Here is a 22173-nt window from a genome sequence, read left to right as displayed (position 1 = left end):
CAAAATCTCTTTTTACCCTTAATATGTTAGCTTCATTCAAAAGAATATGGTTCGATATATTAATTAGCTCAAAAGTAGCGGAAAACATTAAATTGGTCTTACTAATGGCCTTAACCGCGAAAACCTACAATAGATGTGATGTAGAGGCGAATCGCGTGATTTCGCCGCCTTATCACGGCCACACCTGGCTTTTCGCAAATAGTCGATTGCTTTAGGCAAATTGCTAGTAAGCCTAATATAAATCTTTAGCATGACAGCAATTAATCGTAATTTGAAAATAGAATTTCATCTTGGCCAATAATTTGGAAATTCAATTAAGAATCGAAATACGATGAACCAACGAAGAAAATAAAGATGAATGGATTAAAATAGAAGTAAAGTGAGATATAGAAACAGTAATATTCTTCGATAATGTTTCCGGTGGATTGGTCCCATATGACCATATGGGTGGTTGAGGCTCTTACGTGTTTGATTTCATGCACTTTACAAAAATAACGTCTCTTAAAACAACACTATAATATGCGAACCATATTTACAAAGAAAAAATAAACTATTTTTCTTGTAACGTGAATTTACAATAAAAACTATCGAACCAATTAACAACGTTTCCTTCTTTCTTAAATAAGATTTACGAATTTACAGGCTTTTAGAATTACAAATGTTTTCAATCACACTTGTCAAAGCAAGTTAACAATTTCTTCAAGCTGCACAAGCGTGCTAGTGTGCTATAGGTACTTAAACATCATTAAGCTAACTAAACTCGGCTTGCCAACTGTGACGGTCGTTACAACAATCTTGTTATAAGTTCAAGACTTCAAGAGCGATTTAATTGAAATAGACTGAGCGAGTGTGACTATCGTGAGATCTGGCGCTTGAAGCGGTCCAAACACGAGTCAAAATAAACAGGAAGCTGAATTATCGTGGTACAGTTTATTGTTATCTGGATATTTTAGTACTTGCGGGAATCTGATAGCGAAACTAGTAATGAACTCTAGGCTAGCGCAGACAATCATTACAACAACAACGCTACAACACTAGAGGATTTAGAGGAATCATTAACAGTTGTTTAATTTGTAAATTATCTATTTCAAACTTTATTAGAATTTACTGTAAATTATCTTTTTGATTATTGCTGCTTCAATTATACTGAAGTCTAAAATACTGTTCTACCGTCATTTTTTGATTCATCGCTTAAAAAATATAATTTTTATATTAAAAATTTTTAAAGACACAATCTGTGTCTGTGTTTAATGCGGTTGTCATGGGATCCAAGATTCAAATATTAAAAATTGAAATATACATTTTCATTAGACAGCTCAGATATTGACCTATAAAGGAGATATTTGATAAAAGCTTCCAGTGGGAGTAATATCGACTTCTGAAACGATTTGATTATAAGGTAAGAAGTGTGAAAAACGAAAATAACATTTTAAAGGAAATTGCAATATCGACAAAGATGTTTGATGCATAACTGCAGGCGAAGAGACGTCTTGAACTCTAGAATTTTCTGCCTGCCATAAAGATGACTAAGCCAACTTTAATTTCTATTAAAAAAAATTCATTACAAAAAAAGTCTTCTATAGACTGAACTGAAGTAATAAGATAGCTGGTTTAATTTTGGATGACGAGCATAATGATTTTCAAGGGCTGATTTGAATTACAAACGCTCAGAATCTCTTACTTTTGATAGTTAAGAAAAATATTGTGAAAAAATATATATGCAATATTTACTTTTTCCATTTCTTTATCGTTACAGCTTCGAAAGCAAAGTGATGAAAAGCACCATCGTATTCAGGTTAGGGGAAAACGAAACCCGTTAAGAAGGTTCATTCGGAATACGCATTACGAATTTACGACTTTTGAAAAGAATATTTGTTAGTTCAGTTTTCACTGATAGATTTCTTACCTTCGTAGTTGGAAATAATAGGTTCGAATTTAAGTCTTTATTATCCCATTTAATAAATACTGTAACCGAAATGAAACCTGTTTTCTTATGTAAGACCTTTTTAAAACGGGTAATATTCCAATAATCTTTATATTTCACATGGATCAAAAGGATCTTAAAATTCAAACAGCGTTGGAGCGCGAGTCGTCCCATTGCAGCCCAACGTAACAGCATTGAACACTTTGTACGATAACATTTTCCGAACACTTTTCATATAAATTGGATACGGATGCCAACTTATTGAAGTTTATTTTCTGCTAAAATTATCGAATGAATGAGCGTTTTATAAGAAATCAAATAACATTCATAAAATTGTTTCTCTATTATTTTTTAGAAGAATTAATTTTAAATTTAATCCATGGATTTATATAATCTCATCTAAATCTCTTGAATCGGTGAATTTGATGATCATAATGTTCTAAACTATATTATTTAGCATTTAGCACACAGTAGTTTTCGTCTGTATTATACTAGAACATTGGATATTGTATTTGCAAGTTGTTTCGAGACGATCTAATATACAAATCGAAATTGCTTCAGAATGTAAAAGAAAACCAAAGTAATCAAGGGTAAGACGACCAGGCAAGCATATACTGAAAAAGGTTGATCGGTATTCAGTGCACGACCGTCGCCCCAACGGTATCACCGCTAATCACACTATCTCGTGACCTGCGGCTCCAGTACGCCTAGTAGCCAGGCATAGGCGGTAAATAGCTTAAATGTTAGATACTGAGTTCGACTGAAGCGATTTACCTTATTGGCATGAGGATCTATTTGAAGTTGTGTTAAGTCAATATGGCAACTAATTGCCATGATTTCCATCAACCATCGCAACATTTCATAATATAAATTTCTTAATTTTGAACTATTTTGCAAAATACACAAGTATACGTGATTGATGAAGTTTTCAGTTTAATCTTAAGGGTTAAAAACTTTATAAGGGTAGACAGGGTTCCCTATTTATAAGATAGAGAGCTTCATTAAAAGTTACACCATCGTTTCGACGCGTGGCTCACGGAATTGTGTTCCGTAATGCGAATAACTTTTATCCAGTGGAGGATCGATTAATTAACTGGATGAACAAAAAAAACCTCAGTAATTATATGATCGATCCGATAAACCATTTTTAAATGAGAACTTTGAGTGGCTTTCAAAGGAAAATAAGTGAAAATTTTGCTTATTCGTATCGATAACTTTTGCAGAGATTTTCGTTGGATAATGAGAGAATTTAATTTAGGATCTCAGTCAACGTTTTCATGTATATAATCAAGTTGAATATCGCTTGATTCGATATGTTTGAATTTAGCAATATTTTTATGAGACGAATTAATTTAGCGTCCTTACAAAACGAGGCCCAAGTTCTTGCTGCACAAAGCCTCCTGGAGTCAAAAAGTAAAAATTTTGGTTTTCTACCCGTTGCTGCCGTAATAAATACGAGATTATGTTATTTGTAATGAATACAAGATATATATTGAAACTCACAATATAAATTATGGTTTAAAAGAATAATTTAAAGAAACCGAATACAAATTATATAAAATTTAAACGAATAATTTGTGATAAGGAAAGGAATTCACAATTTTATTTACTAAAAAAGTTTACATTTTTGTTATATCCCTAGGGAGCCATTTACTGAAGGCTCGGTAATAATCAGGAATAAATTTTGCAACATCGTATATAATCATAAAATTATGAAAAAAAATATATTTATACTTGATGATACATTTATAGGTAATTTAGGATACTTTAGTAAAGATGCGAAATTTATTTTAAACGTGAGAATAAAGCTATTCCACCTTACAAGATAATGCGTTTGTCAATTACATAACACTTTATGAGTTCACTGACCAGGATTTAATGTAGCGTAACGTACACCGTCTAATGTCGCAGCCCTGATTACAGTTTCTTCTCATTCGTAGTTTGTACCTATTGTGTGTCGTTAAACATTTTTGTTGAAGCGTAAACGATGAAAAAGAGAAACAATAATGGCCATTCTCTTTGTTTAAGTTCTAGGTCATTATAGTTTCGTGTCCATTCTAAATAAAAGGCTTGAATCGACCTTTGTTATAAAAGAAATTGCTTCAAAATTAACGTTAAGATTAAATTAGAGATTATTAAAATTATTGTTGAGCACTTGAATATTTGCCAAATAGATTTATCCTTATATTGCGTAACAGCTTTATGTGGTAACAGTTTGCAGTTCGAATACATTATTATTTCTGCGATCATCGGTCATATTAGACATTCAAAGCGTGTGCTCTGGTAGAAATGTATGAGCGTATTTCACTGCTCAAAGTTGCATTATTCTCCCACAATATACCAATGACACCACTATTGGTAATTCACTAGAGAAAAGCTAAAATAAAACTATAGAAATGAGGAGGTAAAAGATGATAAGACAGAAGTAACAGCGAAGCCGTAAAAGAAACAATACCCGCATCAGAAATGTTGGGTCTTGCATTTGCAGAAAATGATATTATGATAAAAGATTTATCTGCTATTATTCTACAGCAAGGGATTCCATTCTTATAAATAAGTTGTAGCATTACTTAGATCCCGTTTAGCAAAGTATATTTTTTTCTTTTGTTAAACGTATCGTTCGTTTTAGTTAAAAAAAAAAGTAGTAATGGATTAGAATTTGGTATAAAATATTTTTTAAATGTTAATAAATATGATTTTTTATATTTCTAGTCATTTCTTAAAGCAAATATTTTTTTGTATGATTAATTAGCATTTCCGTCTGTTTTATAAGATGTGGCCAACGTGAACATATTTTCGAAATATCTCGACTTAAAAATGGAACCATCAAACGGCAACATACTCGAAACAGCGCCTCTATTTAGGAGCCCTAATACTAAATTCAATTTACGTATACTTCGTCCGGCAGCAAAGACGTGACAAGCATGGTCCCTGACTAACATAATTGATTAAAAGGGTCCACATTCTAATTGTCGCTAGGAGAACTGTTATCGTTAAAAGTTGTCAGACCTTCTAAAATTTACAGTGCTACATTTCCTAAAATAAATCCTTAAATTTTTATGAATACAATTTAAGCAATATTTAATATAATGAACACAAAAGAGGTATTATTCATTTATAGGTTTACTGATTTAGTGACGAAAATAGAGGCCTTTGATAAATGTCGATGTCTGGTAATCGGATATTGTATAGAAATAGTAGTGGCATGTCTAACATTAGCAGTCGAAAAGCGAGTAATATACAAACGGAATTGTTTAACCGAAAAAGTAAAATACAATAGAAGGCTAATTTTATCTCTCACTTATATAAGAACTAAACGAGGACGAGTAGTTTATTTAAAGGCTTAATATGAAATCTTTTCTTTATTTAAGATTTGAAGTGAGATAAAAGTATCATATAACAGGTAATTTTAAAAATAAATTTTCGTTTTTAGAAATAATTAATAAAACTTCAAGCATCGAATCATGATCAATATCTTATAAATGCGCAAGTGGGATGGACGGATGTTTGTAACTTACTCATGCCAGAACAGCTAAACTGGCACTAAGATCGATTATGGTCTGGAGTAGCGAATAGGTTACTTTTTTATCCCTAACACGTGTACACTCCACATCCACTAACACGCCGCGGTCAGAAACTAGTTTTCCACAAATGTAACAACGATTATTATAATCATAAGGTCAAGGCTTAACAAATTGTTCGTGGATATCGCTTATAATTTTCTTAATAGAAAGTAAATTGAAGGCACGAAAATATTCGTTCACAATGTTTATACATACCACGAGTGCGTGTCGCACCCGTCTTTCCGCCGAGGCGTATGGCTCCCTATTATGCTGCAGGTGGCGACCTGAAAAGAACAAATAAAACTTTTACATTATGTACGAAAACATCGATAAATTTCAGTTAATTTAGCGAACTACTTTGTATAAAACGTATATGACGAATATTACACGCTACGTTTTATTATTAAATCACCAGAATTCTATCGATTTAATGTTCAACGTTATGTAACTTGCGTAGGAATCGTGTGCTTATTGGATTGTGAAAATTGTCCGTGTGAATTTTCCGTTGTATTCGGCGTTTTCGGTTACATTTTGAAATCAAGACGATCAATGCAATAGCGAAGATTATTGGTTATTTATTAATCGATTTTATTGAATATATCGCTTTAAACAATATTACGTTCCATTACACGCATTAGCACGATAACAGGGAATGGTTAACAAGAAGACTTCAAAAACAGAGTAAGTTGAATACAAATTCCTGGTATTTGGATATAGATGGAATCTTTAAGTATGAGCCATGATTATGCAATGTATTTAAAGGAAATACAGTATTCCGCAGTATGTTTGAAAGGCGTTGAATAAAGAAAACACGAAGATATTGGAAACAATTGGAATAAAACCGTCTTCAGTATATTTTTCATACAGTTCAATGTTTGAATTGAAAGTACAAAAAAACAGTTCAAATTATCAATTACGGTTAACGTCTTAGGACCCGGGCAACACAAATATTTGCCTGACGCTGAGTAAAGCATTAGTTAAATATATGTACATAGGTATGTATTTTCGGAGGCTTCACTGTTCACTACGTTTAAATAATTATCTTACGTGTTTTATCCTATCGATAGGACCAATTTTTCTTTATAACATCGAGAACACATTATACACCAGGCCGGCTCGTTTAGTGGTTTTTTCAAACCATTTACAGTTTATTTAGAGTTATTTCATTTATTTTTATGTTTATGGTAAATATTGTCGGACGACCATTTGAACCCATCTGATGGTAAGTGGTCACGACCACCCATAGACAATGGCACTGTAAGAAATATTAACCATTCCTTACATCGCCAATGCGTCACCAACCTTGGGAACTAAGATGTTATGTCCCTTGTGCCTGTAGTTACACTGGCTCACTAACCCTTCAAACCAGAACACAACAATACTGAGTACTGTTGTTCGGCGATAGAATATCTGATGAGTATATTTCGTAATTTATGATTAGTATGATCCCTCACTTCAATACGTATTTAGTATAGTATTTAATAAACTGTTTTATTATTAATATCCTTCGGTTGCACTTCTATAAAATACGTTCGTTGCTATTATACAATTCAAGAATAAAAACGCTTGACAGATCACTCGCACATATTAAATTTAAAAAAAAATACCTATGACACGACCAACTTGAGTAGGAGCTTCAGCTAAAATGACTTCAATCTCCTCTTTTTCTTAGATACGATTATTTACAAGTTATCAAGATATTTCAGAGATATGACACTACTGAAAACATATTTCCACATGACATTGAATGAAAGTCACGAAATAATCACAGTGCAAATAATTAAATAGGCTGTATTTCAGTTATCAGTATACTGGTTTGTATTATAAAGTCTGAAGCAGATGCTTGTGATAATTTTAAAACATACAGGATGTACCTGATAGATAGTGTTTTATTAGCCTTGATTAGTAATCTAGTAATCATGAAAAATGTCATAGGAATGAGGTTACCAAATCACTGACAACGTTCACTATTTAAAATCTGTCTTCATTTATATAGATATATATTTTGTATTATGTTGTCAAGGCAGCAACACATTTAATACTAACAGCAGCGAAGGTCGTATTCATATAAGGGTCTTAATAATGTAGAAACCGAATATCCGTAGGATATTTTTCAATTTGCTCACGGCCTATGAATAAAAACCTTGCTATCGCGTAACCATTGATTTTTTTTTTATTAAACAAAAGCAAATATAAAACAAACAATAGTAATTATTACTAATATAAAAACGCTAGTATTGTAAGAATATTTACAACGGTCATAAAACGATCCCAGGGTTTCTGCCTTAACGACCACAGTTCCGGACATAGATGTACTAAATTGCCAAAAATTTGGCACACGGAACAGACATTCCAAATGATGCATAGAGAGACGAAACATTTTATGTAAATGGCAATACATAAACGTAAGCACAGCGGTCGAAGCCTACATTATTAAATCGTTACATCGAATTTTTAATATGCGACAAAAAAAAAATCATTTAATTCAGCTCCATTCGTTTCATAGGTTTTAAAATAAAGTTTTAATTACAGTCGTTAACTTTCATCCGTCAGAATTTATTTCTGGGTCATTTAAATTTCCGCAGAACTTCGAACTTAAACCATGATTGTAACTGATGCGAGAGTTTAACAAAAATGACGGTTCCACCTTTCCTTTGCAGATTGCCTTATTTAACTTACATTACATTAAACCAAAGAACATTTAAAACATACGCGATCTGAAGTAGACGTTTTATTCCGTAGCCCGTTTAGATCATGTTTATGATGATACTGTTGCTAGAAACGTTGCTTGCGTTATGCAGCGTGAATCAGTTCTCGACGATAGTGGAGGCGATGATGTCATTTAAAATGTCACAGTTTAGCCTCAATTTATGATGCATAGCGACATATTTACTTGTAATCGAAAACGATGCGTGTATTATTCGAAATATAACAGGAACCGATACGTTAGCAGCGTGCATTAGATTTATTATGTTAAGAGGTATATTTCGTCGAAACAAAATCGATAGATCTAGAACAACGTTCGTTTATTTTAGTGATATTATGTTTCTATAAATTACGTTGAAGATCAAAGAGCTAATCGAGGTTGTGATTTCGATACAACTCTATCCATAGACTTAAATGTTTATAGCCTTATTGTTTTTGACATAATTGAAGAAGGCTTGCAAACACAATCCCTTTACTACAATATTAAGTTACTGAAACCAACCAGTTACATAAGCATAACATACAAACAGCATCTATCTATTAATGGAGTTAGTCTCTTCCATTGTAAGCCTACCCAGTTTTGACCGACTATAAAAGTTATGTAACTTGAAATTTTTATTCGAAATTACTTTTATGCAAATTACGCAATGCTGAGTCTCTTTTAAGTTATGATAAAAGCTGAAACGAATGAATGAAACAAAAATGAACATTGAAAACTTTTTGACGAATAAAACGAAAATATTCGACAATTCACGACAGTTTTGACTCCTTAAATCTGTACCGCTACCTTTACAAATCGAGGTCTTTTAGTTTTTATTATAAATATGATGCCACCTCAGAGGAATTGATTCCTCGAAGTGGTTTCGAGCAAATCGCAAAATAGAGGAATCAATACGATGATATGAAAAGCCCCGTATCGTATTCTACAGCTTTCAAAGCAAACATTAGACCGTATTCGATTACTCTCTGACCTTTCTCGACAAATGGACGTGATATAGATCGATCCTGAGACAAATTTGGATGACTCACATCTCCTAAACCCGCCTCTCTTGGCTCGGTATATAATTATTACGCGTCTAGACAACTGGCGTCGACCAGGCGGCCTCTATGGAAATATAATGATACTGCAGTGACATTTCTCTGCAAAAATACAGCACTTTTATCCTATACAATCAATACGAATCCTAGCAACGAATATAAATTCTAATTCCGTATATTCAATAGTCACTCAAAGATCAAATATATCTAGAACGAAATAAATAATCAACGTGTATTAGATAACTACAATTCTCTGATGCATTGTATTACACGACACGCCCTTTATTCAAATTACGGTAGACTTCACGTGTTTGAAGAAATTTATTGAATATTTTGCATGTAAAAAAATTATTTTATAATAAAACTAGAATTATGGTATCCTCCGTTATCATTTTACGTAAATAATATATGAGTTTGGATTTTTTAACCGAAAACAAATCCAAAAGCAATGCGAATTAGTTTAAAGGTAGAGGTTACTAAAGAGGTTTTTTACTAAATTTATTTAAAAAAAATAATTGTCACCAAAAATCGTATGAATTAAAGAAACCACGAAAATATTAACGCTACGCACTTATTTTTTCCTTTTAATCGTAAAAGGTCTATAATATTTATAATAATTTAACATACCTGAGAGCACGTTGAGAGCACGTTGAGAGCAGTAGTAAGGCAAGAGAGTGAGGACGGAAAATGCAAAGTGCTGATGTTCCCTGACACGTCTCTTATCTCCATATCACTACACGGTTAACTAATTGTCCACTACAGCAAAGCGTATTCATGGCTTGAAGCTCTACAATCCTTTCACGCAACAAATTGGTCACCTAATTCATCAGGCACTTGAGTCATAATTGCTTGTGAATTTTCGCGCGGCACCAGGGGGACACACATTATATTATGAAATAGTAACGGGGACACGTGCTATCGCGGCAGAGAGGGACGGATTCACTGAACGTCCTTGGCGAGGGGGCGCGCGGGGCGCCTGCGGCATCAGACGATTCAATCATCCCCAGAGGGAACGAGACGGAGATATCCGATGTAGTAGCGAACGAGCGAGATGGAAGACATCGTGCTATTGACCGGCCTGAAGACTACGCCCACCCGGGCGAGAGGGGCGCGCTGATGCTCCAAGTGAAAATCGAACGTCGGCCCGGGCAGACGCGGCCGCCTGCTGCATCAAGGTTACCCCAAACCACTTATGCACTTCCTACATTCCAACGAGTCCCTTGTACTCATTACTGCTATATATTCATAAATAACGAATTATGGTGATCTTATTCGGATTAATTTTACATATTAAATTATGCAAACGTATATTCATGTATCTTTTAACGAAGTGGAGCAAATAAAAATAAATTACCTTTTATTTTTTAATTTCAAGTAAATTAACTTTTTAAAATGACCATTTTTACTCTACATTTGAACTAATAACAAGGAAACATCGCTATGAATATACTTAAAACATTACGTAATTTCTCAATAAACGTATATAAAATAGCGAGTGAGTAGATCGACAAAAACATTGACAGTTGACGCAAATTTGGGATCGGTTAGTAACCTTCGCATAAAATACTTACGTAACTGCGACCTACCTTACCGCAATGAAATCTTGCGAGGATAAATCTGACGATAATGTTGCAAGAATATTTATCAAATGCCAATGCCAGTGATCGAATGTACGATGAATGAGTAATTATTTTTATTAAAAGAAAATTTTGAATGTCATTATTGCAATTTTGGACATATATATATTTAAATATATATGTCCCAATTGTATTTTGTTAAATCAATTTAGTATTATATTATTTATACTTCATTTGCGAGTCGCACAAATATTTGACCTGAAAAAACTGATCCCATTAAATAAATCCAATTTGTTTCATCGTATTCTATGGCAATGTGGGCTTAAAAATAAATTGTGCATATATTATATTTTAGTTAGAACTAGGTCTCAAGTATTATAAAAACCAAATTTAAGGATTAAATAAAAGCAAAGCTAGGAAAACGAATACAACTGAGACGGAATTTGGTAATGTACTAAGGAATTCCTTTAAGAACAGCTATTTCCCACTGGAAGCCGGTAAAAGTCCTAGCAGTTTCTCATAAAAGGCTTAAGTATGCAAAGATGGCCGAGCCCGTCTCGTAAAAGGCAACTAGCGTTGGAGTACGCCTTGACCCGGTAATTTGGGCGTAGCTTAGATCCAAATTTGCAACCTTAATGAATAAAAATTAATACCAGACAAGAATGAATTCAAAGTACTATAAATACGCAGGATAAACATGAAGAAAAGTAAGAAGTATTAAATATAATCGTGAGAATCAAGCGAAGAGCAGGTCTAAACGAATAATAACACCATTAACGCAAGTTCACTATATTTTCCAAGAAGTACTAACTTATTAAGCTGTAGATACAACACTGTAAAATATTATATGGAATACGCTTTGAATTGTTTGTAAATATATTTCGTAATTGTAAACTTGGCACAGAATTTGCAACTATGGTGTTTACTGAATTATATATTGTTTATTCCTTAAGTCATTCCATTAAATTATAATCTCATGGGTCATTTTGTTTTCCACTTTAAAATTGTATCAAGGTTTACAAGTAGCCTTATATATATTTTCTAAAACTTTCGTATTTCGTTTTACGCAAATCAATTTATAGATGTATATAAAACCTTTTTAACGAAACGTTTAATTAAACGACACTTAATTTTTAATAGGGCATGGATAATGAATAACCACAAATATGAAAGAAAAAGGTAAAATCGTTTCATGGTGAGGCTGAGGAAAACTCTTAAATTTGGGCACCTTTTTCAAGTGGCGAACATTTATCATGTAAGCTGACGCAACACCTCCCCGACCACTCCCCAGGGAGAAATACTAAGTTTATTTCATTTCGTTTGCAGTTTGGGATATTTAGCTGGCAAACATATTTATACGTTATAATTTATCTGACATGTAGGTTTTCATATAGTAAAAGTATACAGTATATGGACATGGACCAAATATTATTTCGTTACCCAAATCCTGGTTAGCAACACTAGTTTGAATGTTTATAGTTAATCTTGGTACACGAAAACATCGCAGAAAATACAGCGAGGCATTTTCGAATCTTATTTTGATAATAATAGACGATGTTCTTGTCAGCGAGGGAGAAATTACAGCAATACTATATTTGTAACGCATAGTTAAATTAAATATTATGAAAATAAATAATAGTTTTCATAAAAAAGATCTTACAGGCACCGAGAAAGGTATATTAACATTCTGTTTATATATGTATGTTATATATGTCGTAGCAATTCTAGCTATAAAACAGTACCATTGACTGAAGCTGTTTTGATAATGCATGAATTAGTTATTTCTAATTTTATAACGAGGTTGATGAGCTCGAACATCGGTATGACAGCACACAATGAGTACTCTTTACACCTGCCAAAAACTACTTCGAGGAACCGTAGTGCTTCGTTACAAGCCGATTTATTTTCATAGAACGCGCAAAAGTAAATTTAGTTATACATTGCGGTTTAATATGTAAAGAGTGTCTTTATAAATTTCAACCAGTAGGTTGTTGAAATATTGTATAGTAAATAATTGCATGCTCATCAGTTACATTCTTAACTTCATTCTTTGGCTCGTAGCGTTACGTAATCCAACATTTTTTTTCTTTTAGAATATTTGCGCAGACGTTTTATTCGAATTAATTATATATTTCTTATTCTAATTAAAGTATCAAAGAAAATATTTTTGTAATTTTAAATATAGCTTGATTTTAAATACTCTTTTGAATATTATTCTTCAAAACATTTACTCAATATAGAAGCATTTCACTTACTTCTTGAATGTCGCTTTCAAAACTACCAGCGGTTCGGAAAAGAAAATATCCAGACTTGAGAAGAACCGGCAAATGAAACTCAGATGATGATGAGGTGCTCTTTTAAAAGCGCACAAGTGTGCGCTCACTCTTACGCAACGGAAAAGTTGTCAAGACTAGATTCGACCTGGACCCTTCAGGTTCAGGAGAAACGGCTCACTCGATTTCGAGGAACGGAACCGTTAACACTGGCGACTTCCTCTTTTGACTTGTGCTGTGAAATTATTGACAGAAAAACCAGTAGTTCCAAATATATATATACACTACATACTTGAACTATACTTGATGTAGAATTATTAAGACTTAATAACGCATCGACATGCACGATCGTAAAATCGAAGCATGTAATCTACCTATTATTGCGTAATTAATCAGTGTTACAAGTTTCAAACAATGTTATCGTTAAATACAATACTAAATATGGAACCATTTAGTTCAAGGAAGGTTATACGTTTTGTATTACCCAAAGCAATATTTATACATTTTCATCATTAACGGTTTGTTTTAGTCCTATTTATTTGAGGTCATCGTTGTATGTAAACTACATCGGAATTGGTAGATTTTTTACGGTCGGGGAAAGTCAATTCTCCTGGGTAATGCTTTTTCTGGTGGGTTGATTCAACGCCACCGTCCAAATAATAGAAAATGATGGGCTTAATAAAAAAATGCTTTAATGTTTGATCTATAAGAAAACTAGAACACAACTAATCGTAAAAATATTTTTCAAAAAAGGGCGCATATAATCTAATTTTTATAAAGCCTTTTTAATGAAAATTTTCAATTATCAAATTCATATACAGCCTTAGCCTTTTTCCAACACGTTTTTATACTTTAATATACGAAGATAAGGACACGAACTCATTGACCTTTATGTATTTTAGTACTAATGTACGTTTGAAGTGTTCATTTATTTCCGAGCATCGTTTAATATTTGGCAAAGGCTGCAATAAAGAGAACATAAAAATTAAATCACGTATAATATTTATGCTTAAAATAAAAAATATATATATAAAGATTTCGTTTCCAAAAAAATCTAAATCAGTTTTATTGACGCGATTTAAACATCTTAATTCTGACATTGACGTTTTAAGTTTTTTTACGAGTAGGCTAAGTGGGTTTAATAGGTATCTGTGAATGTCTCCCCTCGAACGTTAACTGGATATGAATGGACTGAGCGGATTGTGGTGTTGCTTATTGAATTGTGTGACACGCGAAGTCGCACAACAATGTACAACTTACCTTGTTTACAATGAAACAGTTTCCTCGCTGATATTATGTTGACCTTATTCTACCTGTTATTGAGACATCAAGATTGGTAAATAAATTAAAAATTACAAAACATAAAACGGCATCTTATTATGAAAACTAGACGAAACCGCGGCTTTACTTAAGGGAAGACTTTCGTGATAAAAGCTAACCTATATCCTATTCCGGGCCCCAAACTATTTCGATACCAAATTTTATCTAAATCGGTACAGCGGTTTAAGTGTGAAGAGGTAACAGACAGTTAGTTTCGCATTATGTTAGTAGGGATTATCCAGTTTAAACAAAAAATATATTTATGTCGCAAAAATAGAAGTAGGTATAAAATCCAGGAGCTATACTGAATTCAACGCAAAAATACATAGAAAAATTTAGAGTAGCTATTCTCATTTTTTTTAATTCGAATATTTCCAAGTAAGCCTTACTAAGAGGGTTGTCTGCGTAATAGCAAACGTTGGTACGTTGTAGTTGGACATCATCTACATCAATTAATAACGATACTCTTCCAGGGTTAATTGTAGACTGAAAATATACCGTAAGACTTTGAACACCTAGATATTTTTGGTATGTGAATGTTCTCGCGTTGATCTTAGCTGTACTAAATTTCGGTGGATTTTGTAAAATAATAGTCTTTAATTTCAAATATAATCAGTAGAAATTACATACTATTCATTTGCATATCGTAATAAAATAGAGTGCTTTTTACCTAAACCTTGCGTGATTACTAAAGAAATATTCAAGCAATGCGGTAAATTAGACCGTAAAATATTTCATACAAATACTATATTACATAAACACTGGTCGCACTTAATTAATATATTTTTTTATGTTATTGGTTGGCGGACGAGCAAATGGGCCACCTGATAGTAAGTGGTCACCACCGCCCATAGACAAAGGCGCTGTAAGAAATATTAACCATTCCTTACATCACCTATGCGCCACCAACTTTGGGAATTAAGATGTTATGTCCCTTGTGCTTGTGATTACACTGGCTCACTCATCGTTCTAACCGGAACACAACAATACATAGTACTGTTGTTTGGCGGTAGAAAATTTGATGAGTGGGTGGTACCTACCCAGACGGGATTGCACAAAGCCCTACCACCAAGAAAATCAATCATAACTATTTCGAAATCAATATGGACGCTCTTGTATCTCTAACATATCATAAACGAAAAAATCTTGAAGTATTTCGGAGCCTTTCAAAACCATTTTCATTTATAACGTTACAACCATATACGAATGCAGCAGACGCAGGTGCAGTTTGCATCATTTAAACTTTCAAGTTTCGTTTATTACAAAATCTATTATACCCACCTGCGCTAACTGCTGCAATCCGACGCCCGATTTCTCAATTCATCATCGCTGAAAATTTGTGTTGGCTCCGAATAACTTGTTTTACCAAACTCTTGTGTTTGGACAAGCTGACTGATGTAGAACGCGGATGCTTTTGAAATGTTTACGATTTTTACCATCGGCTTGGTAGCTAGATTAGACACCACTGTTAGTATCCCCTGTCTACGTCACTGATGATATTCAAAAATATCGCTGGATAAAATTTCCATTGAATTTACAATTGATAATAGCTTAACCATAAATATCATCGACGAAAATGAATTGAAGTGTGTTTAATGCTTTTGTACTAATGATAATTCCTATCGAAGAGCACACTAAACCGTATCGTGCAAATGGAATAATAACGTAGTATTTAATATTAGTATGAATATTAATTAAGTTTCAAATAATATCATCGTATTAAATTATATCCTTTCCGACGTAATCTAATGGTTTAAGGGCAGATGCTACGTCACGTTGCGAATAATGACTTGGTATCGTGTATAATTACACTACTGTGTTGTGTACTGTAATTACATTTACAACGAATTATACCCTCAAGTCAGTATTATACATCACAAACAATTTACACGTTATATTATTTATGACATTTTTGATAACATTAACATAGCAAGGTAGATCTTTAATATGTCTATTATTAGATTGTTATAATATTGAAATAATTTTCAAAAATTTTATAAAATTCTACTATACGACAATTTATAACAATAACGTATTATTTTAACCGCATTGGGCTACATAATTTAATTACTACTCACCTGCTAAATAACGATATTTGTGTGTATAGCTAACTTATATAATGGTATTTATAATAAATAAAGTAGGTTTGATCGAAAGTCAATGTTTTTTTCTATTACACATTAATAGCTCTTGAAAAAGAATAAATACATAACCATATATACTTTTCGACTAGAATTATTTTAACTAATGCTTAAAATAAGATGCTATTTCATTCCTGTGTTGCATACATGTTCTTAGCGTCTACAATTTCATGCGTGTTAAGCAATCCGAATGAAGTTTTTTCTCAGAATCACAACGTCGCTGCAGCCCATAACGTTTATATTTTTAACTTCAGAAAATTTAATTTACTTCTAACTTCCTTAAAAATAATTTATGACTTCGAAATTTGAAAAAGATTCTCAGTAACTATTTTTTCAAATTATATACAGATAAGAAATTTATTATGGTAACTACAATATAAGAAATTTAATAAACAAATAACTTATAAAATAAACAGCTTATACAAAATTCTCTTACGAGGCTTGTTTGAATTAAAGCACCAATATTAAATTTCAAACATTCGAGATAACTAAGTTGTGATCATAGTTTAAAGTTTAGTTGTGAAACAAAATTAAGTACATTTAATATATTCGCCCAAAGAGCCGTGAAGTGATTAATATTTTGATGTCTTAAAATATGTCCGGTTGTATATTATTAGTATAATCAAGATCAAACACGTATTTAGATCATTGACCTTTTATATTTCAATAAAATTACACACGCATATCGTATCCAAACGTTTGGGTATGACTTTTTTAAGAATCTATTAATAAAATTGTAACTAAGAATGATCAGTTACAATGAATAAAGAAAACCGATCAAAGATTGGTTAGTGTAAAATTATTGAATTTAAAACGTTCATAAGAAACGATGTTAGATTTTAAGGGTCTTGTGGGGTATTACACTATCATAATTCACACTCCAAACCAGAACACAGCTTTAAAAAGTTATCCTGGTTGGCGATAAAGTCACCTCCTTACCCATGAAAAATCATCGCTTGCCCAGAATTCTTCATGGGTAAGTATGTGTTTTTATTTAGATCTAGAAATTCATAACTCCGAGATGGCACCTGGTGGTCTGTATTTAAAATATTAAAAGTGATAATGTTTTCTTTATTTTTTCATTGAGGTACATGATATTATAATTTTTTAAGTATATTGTTATCAGACATAGCTGTTATCCAGATCCTCCTATCCATATGAAAGCTCTCATCGACCCATTTTCACCGAGTCACGACCTGTTCGTTTGCTCACACTCGACCCCAATATAACGTCAATTCATCAATATTCCGTCATCATTTTTTGCACCAGAAACACTTAGTCATACGTACATGGGTTTTATTTTAGAATGGTTCCACCGAAATTTGTTAATTCAGCTTCAGCATAATTTGGCTCACTTAATACAGAACGCAGAACTTTACACAATCGATTAAGTCTTTTTAGATTTCGGTATAAAAATACATGGTGTTTTTTTTTTTCATTGTGAATCTTTGAACAATATTGCAATATGGAATACGTAGTGAGAACAATTGCTTTGTTTGTATGGCACAAAATAGAACAGGGAATTGGATCAAACTAAAAAAAACCCTAGGCACAATGCCTTCGGCTTGTTGGTGAACCTTAGAAATAAGTTGTCTGGTGCCGTTTATTGTGTTCTGACAGTGATAGATTATGACAAGCGTGTTATCATGACATACTTTTACATAATTTAAATCAAATCATTTAACGAACTACCTTCGTCTTCATGGAAAATTATTTACTATTTTCTTTTATTTGGATTATTTATTGATAGAAAGAATGCAGAAAAAAATATACCGTTATTTTTTTCCTTACGATATGTAAGTTCTTGTAACGTGTCCTGAAATTTACGTGCCTGTTTTGTTCTGTATTTTTGGAGGGATGTAATGATATGCATTAAACCTGAATATTGCGGGTTCAAACTCCTGGTAGGAACCATTGAGTTTTCATGTTCTTGAATCGTGTTTCAATTCATCTCGTGCTCGGCTGTGAAGGGAAACATCGTAAAGATACATGCATTTAAGTATCTAAAGAAAGAAAAGAAAGAAATAAATGTTTATCTGATTAAGTTCTGTCAAATGTGTAAAATATGAATGACGTAGAGGACGAAATGCGATACACAAATCAATTTTATTCGTGATGAATTGCATTATAAAGGCTAAATTAAATTTTACTTTGAATTTTAAAATGCATTCGTCAAATGGGAACTTGATTGTGTTGCCAGACAAAATCACAACTAGATAAATTATTTTATTACTGATAACAGAACAACCATTCAAAAAATTAAAATCCACAAAACAAAAAAATAATCACGATCTTTTTTATATTTAAGTAAGCGAGCATTATGTAAATCTCGAAACTTGATATATTACGAAATAGCATGCTTATAAACTATGAATGAAGTTAACATAATACTTTTATTTTTACACGAAGTCGAATTTAATTAAGGACTTCTGCACGGTACACGAGGTAGAGGAGCAAGTTAAAAAAAAAAAAAATCGCATGATGTAATGGCCGGCGACCTCGAGCCAGTACCTCTTATTATATTACCGAACACGTGGGACGTCGAGACATAAAAAAATTATCTCATCGCAAGACCGGCACGCGATATTGACACATGGTGCGAGTCGAATCAGCAAGGTGGTCACTAGCGATCCTTGCAACACGTTTTCTTAAATAAGTCATTGAAATGCATTTACGCTACGCTTTATAAACAACCGATGTTGCTTGTTATAATTAAATTAAATGTCAAGTAACGATCAAATTGGAACGACAAGATTATCTTGTGTTACAGAATATAATAGTTTAATAAATATTTCGCTTTCAATTAATTTTTTTTATAATCATTATCATTAAATGGTACCGTGAGATATTTAACAACGTATTAAGGGCGATAGTTATTTAAGTTGGTTACAAGTTACTAAGACGTTAACGATTCCTATCAAGTCTGTGGCAATAACCGAGACCATTTACTTCGTCGTGACGTTGGTGATGGTAATAACAGCCACAAATAGTTCTACCTAAACTACCTTACAATTTGGTTCCCAAGTACGTTTAATACTAAATATTGATTTAATATTTATCATCTTTAAAATTTTAAACGTATCTAAATCCTTGAGAATTTTTATGTGCTAATTTACCGATTAATTCTATTCTTATGGTAAGTCGTGTTAAAATAGACGACAGTGTTTATATTTTTTTTTTACAATTCACAATGAGATATTAGCTATTTAATAAGCATTCGTGAATCATCCGACGAATAGATAGAAATGTTGTTCATCTCGAAATAATCATGATACTACACCGTTTAATCACTTTAAGTAAGATTAATGGAACACTTCCTCTTCTTTACTGTGTAAACGTATTGAATCGCTCAATACTTTGTAGTGCGTTCATGTAATAATTTAGGCATCGAAAATTTTAAATCTATATTAATGTCTGATTATTAATTAAGACTGTTACGCTTACAAAAATTTAAGTTGGAATGCGTAACTATAAAGTAGACTAAAAAATATATTATCACGGGAAGTGAACGTCCATTGTATAAAAAAAAGATAATATATACGGCCAGTACAACAAACAGACGCTGTTGCCGATAATTACCAATTGTTCGCGGCCATCTTTGCGCGTGAGTCATGCGCCCACGCTTATCAAACGAACGTAAACTATCTACTTTGAAATTTATATAAAAAACCGAGGTTTCGTGCAACGGTGTGATAGATCACTATATTAGGAACGAATCGTTCAATTTTGATATTTGTGTATTTTAACTGTCATTAAAAAAAAGGGGGTAGTTATCAATTCGGTTGTATTTTCTTTTTTATGTATGTTATCTCAAAACGCCGTCATTTATTTGCATTTGGATTTATTTTCGGATGGAAAGTTGAAAACTTCTGATTATATTCCATTTTAACTTGAAGTTTTTTTTTTAAGTTGATTATTTTTTTTTACTTTCCTTTTGATTCACAATAATGATACTTTATATTTTTTAATACAAATCATTCAGAAAAAAATGTTTTACTTTAATAAATTATGAACAATATTATTGTTAATTTCCTTATTCCAATTCGAATTATGGATAAACAACATTGTTTGACATCCTTCCTAATATAATCTTGTCATTACTCAAATTAAATATTTAAAACACAAATAATAAACAATTCCAATAATCAATATTAAGTAACTATAAAAAAATACGTTTTAAAGATTTAAGTTGTTATCGGAAACGAAAAAATTAAATCCGCACTTGCAATTAACCGTATTTCATGCCCACTTTGATGACAGCATTATTCCTTTAAATAAACAATTCCGCTGTGAAAAAATCGGTAATCTATTGAGATTAATTTCCCTTTGAAATTTAAAATTAGCTTTTGTTTAAAAAATCTTTAGACGTCATTTAATAAATGATATAAATATCCAATCTCATTCTCGGTAATGAGTTTATTTATATATACAAAAGATTACTATAAATACATTTATGGAAATCCCTTTTCGGTTCTCGTTAGAGCCCTCATGACGAAAGTTGTAGCTTTGCATTTAATTGAAACACAATTATCAATATGTTTAGTATACCGTTGATTTAGAGATTTTAATTACATTCTTCTGATACTATATGAATTAATGACATCCATAGTAATAATCAAAATATTCAACTCTGTCCGTCTGATCCGTTTTCACTTCATAGTAGCGAAATCAATATTAATTTCACATCAACTCTTTTTATAACCAATTTTTTCGTTAAATTAAATAAAGTTTCTCTCTAGTCTCAGTGTATTTAGATAATTAAGTATAATAATGATTGAAATGTTTAATATCACAATACGAAATCGGTTGAGTGCAATCCGCACTTACTTTCTTCAGTTTCTAGACGAGTTATTTCAACGAGAATCTATGTGGGTGCTTTCATATTGCACTACTTTCATTGCTTATTGCAAGTTTAATAGCAAAAAACGAAATGTAGGTAATTTATTTCCTTTTGAAGCTTAAACATATGACATTTATAATATTTTAGACTTTTATTTTTATTTTTTCATAATACATTAGCAATCAAGCAAAACCCCGCAGACATTCTATATAGAGTCTATGTATCAATAATAAAAAAATACATTTATTTATTCTTTATATATATAAAAACTACCTACCCTAGCTAGAAAAACAAAGATAAATAAAAATACTCTTGTTTTTAATCGGCTTGGATTGGAAAATTCTCGACCGTTCTCTAATATAACATGCATAAATTATACATATAAACCTTCCTCTTGAATCACTCTATTATTTGGTGAAAACTGCATTAAAATCCGTTGCACAGTTTAAAGATCTAAACGTACAACCACCGGGTAGCAAATTTGTTTTTTTTTTTAAAGTGATTATTTACATTAGTTATAACAAAATAAACCATTTATATAAAAAAAGGAATGTCATTCGCCTTTAAACAAAAAAATAATAGAAAATATTTTCGTGGTCAAATAGCACGGTGATCAGATGGTATAGAAGTTGATATGCAGCAGCGCCATCTAGCGGCGAGTTGCAACAAAGGGGGATAGAAGAAACGAGAGGAGTCGCGCGACACCTGGTTGGAGCAACAAATAATAAGAGACAGTAAAATAAATCGACAACATTTGACAATAAATAAATGTCAAAAAATTAAATTGTTAT

At 32.1% G+C, this 22173-nt stretch overlaps 1 protein-coding gene across 11 annotated transcripts in view; it reads right to left on the bottom strand.

Moving 5' to 3' along the window:
• The window catches only part of Pmca (plasma membrane calcium ATPase), a 172159-nt gene that overhangs the window by 66271 nt on the left and 83715 nt on the right, over positions 1-22173 (bottom strand). For 9 of the 11 annotated variants that reach the window (XM_064219169.1, XM_064219170.1, XM_064219171.1 and 6 more), the window contains one exon: positions 5704-5771. The gene's annotated coding sequence lies outside the window, so the exon portion shown is untranslated. Of the gene's footprint in view, positions 1-5703; positions 5772-7094; positions 7129-9858; positions 10136-22173 lie in introns of those variants that run through there. The other 2 variants (XM_064219173.1, XM_064219172.1) reach the window with 2 other exon arrangements.

The sequence above is a fragment of the Vanessa tameamea genome, chromosome 26 (assembly GCF_037043105.1).
Source record: "Vanessa tameamea isolate UH-Manoa-2023 chromosome 26, ilVanTame1 primary haplotype, whole genome shotgun sequence".
NCBI classification, from domain to species: Eukaryota; Metazoa; Arthropoda; class Insecta; order Lepidoptera; family Nymphalidae; genus Vanessa; species Vanessa tameamea.
The sequence above is the reverse complement of the archived record's forward strand: the minus strand, read 5'-3'. Positions and strand labels throughout refer to the sequence as shown.